This window comes from Rutilus rutilus (genome assembly GCF_951802725.1).
Source record: "Rutilus rutilus genome assembly, chromosome: 14".
In the NCBI taxonomy this organism is placed as follows: Eukaryota; Metazoa; Chordata; class Actinopteri; order Cypriniformes; family Leuciscidae; genus Rutilus; species Rutilus rutilus.
This window is the reverse complement of record NC_140219.1, coordinates 1,097,501-1,104,239: the sequence shown is the minus strand read 5'-3', so window position 1 is coordinate 1,104,239 and position 6,739 is coordinate 1,097,501. Positions and strand designations below refer to the sequence as shown.

Sequence of the window (6,739 nt, the reverse complement as noted above, 5' to 3'; positions counted from 1 at the left end):
AACCACTGAGTCCAGGACCACTGAGTCCAGGACCACTGAGTCCAGGACCACTGAGTCCAGGACCACTGAGTCCAGAACCACTGAGTCCAGAACCACTGAGTCTCTGGATGATCTTGTCTTTCACAGTCTCTAGTTTGGTGGATCAGTCTGGTACCTGCACCTTCAGAGGAACCTTTTTTTAAGGGGTAATAAAATAAATAATAAAAAATTATTTGTCAGAAAATTATTAAATGTTTTTATTTAACTTTTGTAACATTTTAAATGATTATTATATTATATCTTTATCAACCGCTCGCCCTCCAACTACTTTAAGTCTGTCCCATGACCAAAAATGGATAAAAAGGAGAAGGTAAAATGATAAGCTTTTCTCTGTAAGTCTTTAATTTGATCAACACATTTAACAACAGCTATCTTTGGTTCAACTTTGCATTTCAGGGCTTGACATCAACGCCTGTTTGATTGTCTGGGACAAGTGTTTTTTTTTTGAAGGGGCAAGAGTGTGAAAGTGAATTTTACATGCACGACCGGACAAATAGCTTAAAACTTTGTTGATAAAAAATAACTAGGGAAGCATGGAAACGCAAATGATTCTTTTTCTATCATCTACTTACAGTGTAAAAAAGCGATTGATAATGGATAGTGTATATCTGGTAACAAGGTTGCACTGCTGTCTGTCTCTTTGTGAGAATTTTTTTAATTTATAACAACACAACAGCCATAACGCAGTACTAATCGGTGTTCTCGAGTAGGTGCGCTGAAGGCTGTACGAAAACTCCCGAGTTGTAACAAGTTGTGCGTGTAGTGCACTGTTCTGCCTCGAGGCTCGTGGGTGTGTTTTCCTCTCTGGAGCTGTATTTAAGGCAGCAGTCAGATACATCTCTCTCTCTCTCAGACTGAAGCTGCTCATCAGATCCACCGCTGATACACACGTCCAGGTGAGTGTGTTTCTAATAAAGAGCGTTCAGAGCTCATTTGAAGACCTGAATTTGTGTTCATGTGCTTGTGGGTTGGCCATTTTTACATGACATATTTCATTAAAAAAAATGTACTCAGAAATATTAAATGCCATTATGTTACCATATTTTTTAAACAGATATGTATTTTTTGTGTAACTTTGTAAGCAAGGAGTCGACAGGGCATCTAACATATGTATGGAGGGCAGAATGTACAGATGAAAAAGGATTTCTGGGGAAGTGATTGCATTCCTAATATTAAAAGGACATGACGATATTGAATACAAATAAAGTGTCAGTGGTTCTGGACTCAGTGGTTGAATACAAATAAAGAACTCAGTGGTTCTGGACTCAGTGGTCCTGGACTCAGTGGTCCTGGACTCAGTGGTCCTGGACTCAGTGGTTCTGGACTCAGTGGTCCTGGACTCAGTGGTCCTGGACTCAGTGGTTCTGGACTCAGTGGTCCTCAGTTGTCCTGGACTCAGTGGTTCTGGACTCAGTGGTCCTGGACTCAGTGGTCCTGGACTCAGTGGTCCTGGACTCAGTGGTTCTGGACTCAGTGGTCCTGGACTCAGTGGTTCTGGACTCAGTGGTTCTGGACTGGACTCAGTGGTCCTGGACTCAGTGGTCCTGGACTCAGTGGTTCTGGACTCAGTGGTTCTGGACTGGACTCTGTGGTTCTGGACTCAGTGGTTCTGGACTCAGTGGTCCTGGACTCAGTGGTTCTGGACTCAGCGGTCCTGGACTCAGTGGTCCTGGACTCAGTGGTTCTGGACTCAGTGGTTCTGGACTCAGTGGTCCTGGACTCAGTGGTCCTGGACTCAGTGGTTCTGGACTCAGTGGTTCTTGACTCAGTGGGCATCTAACATATGTATGGAGGGCAGAATGTACAGATGAAAAAGGATTTCTGGGGAAGTGATTGCATTCCTAATATTAAAAGGACAAGACGATATTGAATACAAATAAAGTGTTGTAGAAAAGACAAACAAATGAGCTTTTTGTTGAAATGTTATTTGCAAACATTAACAGGCACAGCAGCCTACAAGTCAAGTCAGCTTTATTTATATAACGCTTTTATAATGCAGAGTGTTTCAAAGCAGCTTTACGAAGATAACAGGAAAATAATACAACAAAGTTTGTTTCCAGAAGAAAATTGCATCATCGTCCACCTTAAAGGAGAACTCTGGTCAATTTTAACATTGAGCTCATTTTTTTGTACATTTGGAGTGCTGTCAATACAGAGAACAACGACAAAAATCGGTGTTGCCTACACCGAGTTATTCTATTTTTAAAATTTGCACCCTGTTGACTTCAATGGGGCAAGTACTAAACCTGCTTTTAGCCTCTTAAAGGGTTAGTTCACCCAAAAATTAAAATTCTGTCAGTAATTACTCACCCTCATGTTGTTCCAACCGCGTAAGACCTTCGTTCATCTTCGGAACACAAATTAAGATATTTTTGATGAAATCTGAGCCATGTTTCACTCCTCCATAGGCTTCTATGTGACCGAAACTTGCTGGCCCAGAAAAGTTATTAAAGAGATCGTTAATATAGTCCAAGTGACTCCAGTGGCTCAATCTTAAGTTTATCAAGCGACGAGAATACTTTCTGTGCGCAAAAACAAATAAAAATAACGACTTTATTCCACTTTTCATTTCCTTCTCTCTGGGCCTCTAGTTGGTTCGCGTAGTCTTTTTGCGCACAATGCGTAGCGCGTCTGTGTTACACGTCACCACGTAGGCTCACTATTGGCCGACGCCGGTCATGTGTGTGTTGCGTGATGACGTGCAACACAGACGCGCAGCGCAAAAACACTACGAGGCCCAGAGAGAAGGAAATGAAAAGTGGAATAAAGTCGTTATTTTTGTTTGTTTTTGCGCACAAAAAGTATTCTCGTCGCATGATAAACTTAATGTAGTGCCACTGTAGTTACTTGGACTATTTTAACGATGTTTTAATAACTATTCTGGGCCGGTGAGTTTCGGTCACACTGGAAGCCTATGGAGGAGTCAAAATTCTGTCAGATTTCATCAAAAATATCTTAATTTGTGTTCCGAAGATGAACGAAAGACTTACATGGTTGGAACAACATGAGGGTGAGTAATTACTGACAGAATTTTCATTTTTGGGTGAACTAACCCTTTAACATCCTGATGCGTCATTACAAGTGCACAGGTCATGTGAGTGATTCCTTCAGAGTGAACACGAGTGGATCTGACTGCAGTAGATGTGAAAGATATGTATAAAAATGATGTTATTTAAGCCAGCGCAAATACCTGTGTTTACATCCTGTTTTCGGGTGAAGTCCAAAGTAGTCGATTGCCGAGTTCACACGCGTATGTTTAGTTACCTATGATCACGCGTGTGAACTCGGCAATCGACTACTTTGGACTTCACCCGAAAACAGGATGTAAACACAGGTATTTGCGCTGGCTTAAATAACATCATTTTTATACATATCTTTCACATCTACTGCAGTCAGACTCACCCGTGATCACTCTGAAGGAATCACTCACATTTTCTGTGCACTTGTAATGACACATCAAGGATGTTAAGAGCCTAAAAGCAGGTTTAGTACTTGCCCCATTGAAGTCAACAGGGTGCAAATTTTAAAAATAGAATAACTCGGTGTAGGCAACACCGATTTTTGTCGTTGTTCTCTGTATTGACAGCATTCCAAATGTACAAAAAAATGAGCTCAATGTTAAAATTGACCGGAGTTCTCCTTTAAGGCAAATCAATAGTATTTTTGAATATTAACCCATTTAATCCCAAATTTTTCCCAGACACAAAAATATCCAAATCATGTGTCATTAGTATCCCTTTGAAACAATCAATAATAATTTTTAGATATTTTCATGTAAAAGTGTGAAAAAGTGTGTTTTATGATCGGTCACAATTGTGACCGGTGAGATACTGTGTTGTATCTATGGGATGATTATAGTATCAAAAAGATTAACACGTGCAAGCACACTTATCAATGAACTTGATACATGTTGCAGAAATGTTTTATCCATGCCTTTCAACTTGCGTGTGCAAAATTCAAAATTGAATGAATGTGAAGCAATTTGTACAAATAGAGACAATTTTGTGAATACAAATGTTTTCCTTTATATAAGTGTATCATAATTTGCACATGCAACACAGAAGATGTGCATGTGTGGATCAGGTGACACGCATGCATTCATTGACGTCTCCTCTGAGTTGATCTCATTTGATTCATTTGGATTTTGAGACTTTCTTTTCGCGGTTTTTAAGAATTTCACAACCCACACACAAACAACTACAAATGAATAGGTCTGGTGCTAATTATTAATGTGTGCACAACTACCCATCTATTTGACAAATTCACAAATGTGCGTCACTACATTTAAACTAATACAACACAACTTGTGTGTGCAAAATTTAAAATCACATGAATGTGCAGCATTTTGTACAAATAGAGACATATTTGTTAATACAAAACCTCGGTTTTGTATTAATGTAGGCCAGAATTTGTGCATGCAACAAGTAAGATGTGTATTTGTGGATCAGGTGACACGCGTGCATTCAATAGGTGTGTTCGACATCGGCTGCGGCTGGATATATCCGATCGGCGAGCAGGCGGGGAGGAGCTGCAAACGGAGACGTGAAGTCGGACACTTTCTGGTTCCCGTAGTGACCGCTCACGTGGTGTTTGCATACTTTACCACAGCTGAAGTGAAATAAATGCAATATTTGCCAAATAATGTTTCAGAGACATTTTCATTCAATACTTTATGTACTGCTTCACACAGCGTCTGTTTGAACAAGAATAAAGGTCAACATAAGCTACTATCAATGAAGTGAAGTCTAAGTTTTTTTAATCAGTTTTATTTTGATAAACAAGTCGGACAAAATTTCTAACCGGCATGCACTGCTTCAAGTCAGCTGCCGATCGGTCTGCGCAGAGCTGCATGAAGTCGAACAAGCCTATTGACTCGTTTCTGAGTCGATCCTATTTGATTCATTTGGATTTTGAGACTTTCATTTCGCAGGTTTCGCTTGCACGATGCACACACAGATGTCTGAGAAAACCTGCTACCACTAGATGGCAGTATTCTGCTAAAAAAGACAACGGCAGCGTAATCAAGCGTACTTCCTCATTTAAGACGCTTAATGAGAGTGATATTGAAGCACCAAATTTAGTACACAATATAGGCATACCTTATTAATAAAGCATAATTTATAGAGGCAAACAGATTACATCAGATTATGAACAACACCCATAGAAAACCATTATAAACCGCTTAACGTGCAATCGTTAGTATGCGTTGCATGTTCAATAAAAGGTGTATTGGCTACTGAGTTTAAATATCACCGTCTTACTGCATTGTCGTTAAGCTTTTTCTTTATAATATGCTCTATGGGAGGAAAACTATAGCATACAAGTGCCTACATGACCGCGACGCGCGGCGTTTCACGTTAATGGCATTTTCCTTCCTGTTAAAAAAAAAACTTGAAATTTCGCAGTTGCGTTCATGTTACTTTTATTTGACTACTTTAACTGTAAAAGGGTCTATACAAGCTTTGGAATTTGAAAATGTCTGTTTTTAAATGTTAAAGACGATTTTCGCAGTACATTTGTTTTCCCTTGACCCTTAAGCCATTTGTTATATAGTCTTACTATAGCACGATGAGTTTTAACAATATTGTATATCGACATGAAATATTAATTGAAAATCAACTGGACCTACGTGTGTATAGCTGCATATTTATACATGAGAATGCTTTGACGCGCTAAGCACAGCTCGTGATGCACAAGGGAACGTCTGCCAATTTCACTTACTGCGTAAAAACGTATAATTTGTTTTAATTCAAATTACTTTTAATATTTAAAAACAGACATTTTCAAATTCCCAAAGCTTGTAGAAGGTTCCTGTAAGACTGACTTGCAAGTAAAATTTGGACAATACTTCCCTTCATGTAGCCTATTTACAGTAAACAATTATTATTTTATTCAAAAATTACTTTAATTAACCAAACAGGTTTTTGGTGACTTACTACAGGTGAATAATGCAAAATTTCACCTGACTCTCACTAGAAACGTACTACAACCTTTGGAACATTAATAGAAAAACAATTTACAGTAATTTAAAAAATTGTAGCCTACTGTTCAATCGGGATATTGGCTGGACATACAGTAGGCTAAGTCAGTCTGCCCACTAGGCATTTACTATAACCTTGGAAGTATTCATTTGAATGAATGACTGGACGTTTATATTTTTTTGATTGTGAGTGGAATTTGCAGATGGTCCCTTTAGAAAATGCAGCGAATATCAAACCCAGAGCCACTCTCTCTATGGTTTGATATCTCTCTATATGGCTCTGATAAAACCCAAAACTTACTTCACTGCGCTCTCGGACCGGTTGCTCTCCCATACACATGCAAAGTTAAACGCAACTGCAGAATTTCATGTTAAGCTTTTTCTTTTTAACAGGCTCAGGAAGGGAAATGCCATTAACATGAAACGCCGGGCGTCGCGTTCATGTAGGCTCTTGTCTGTAGGCTATATAGTTTTCCTCCCATAGAGCATATTATAAAGAAAAAGCTTAACGTCAATGCAGTAAGACGGTGATATTTAAACTCAGTAGCCAATACACCTTGAACATGCAACGCATACTAACGATTGCACGTTAAGCGGTTTATAATGGTTTTCTTCTATGGGTGTTGTTCATAATCTGATGTAATCTGTTTGCCTCTATAAAGTATGCTTTATTAATAAGGTATGCCAATATTGTGTACTAAATTTGGTGCTTCAATATCA

The 6,739-nt window shown here is 39.0% G+C and overlaps 1 protein-coding gene across 1 annotated transcript in view; it reads left to right on the top strand.

The window, feature by feature from the left end:
- The first annotated feature begins 883 nt into the window (after positions 1 to 883).
- The window catches only part of LOC311304081 (uncharacterized protein), a 23,362-nt gene continuing 17,506 nt past the window's right edge, over positions 884 to 6,739 (top strand). The window contains exon 1 of the mRNA XM_084430945.1: positions 884 to 935. The gene's annotated coding sequence lies outside the window, so the exon portion shown is untranslated. The remainder of the gene's footprint in view (positions 936 to 6,739) is intronic.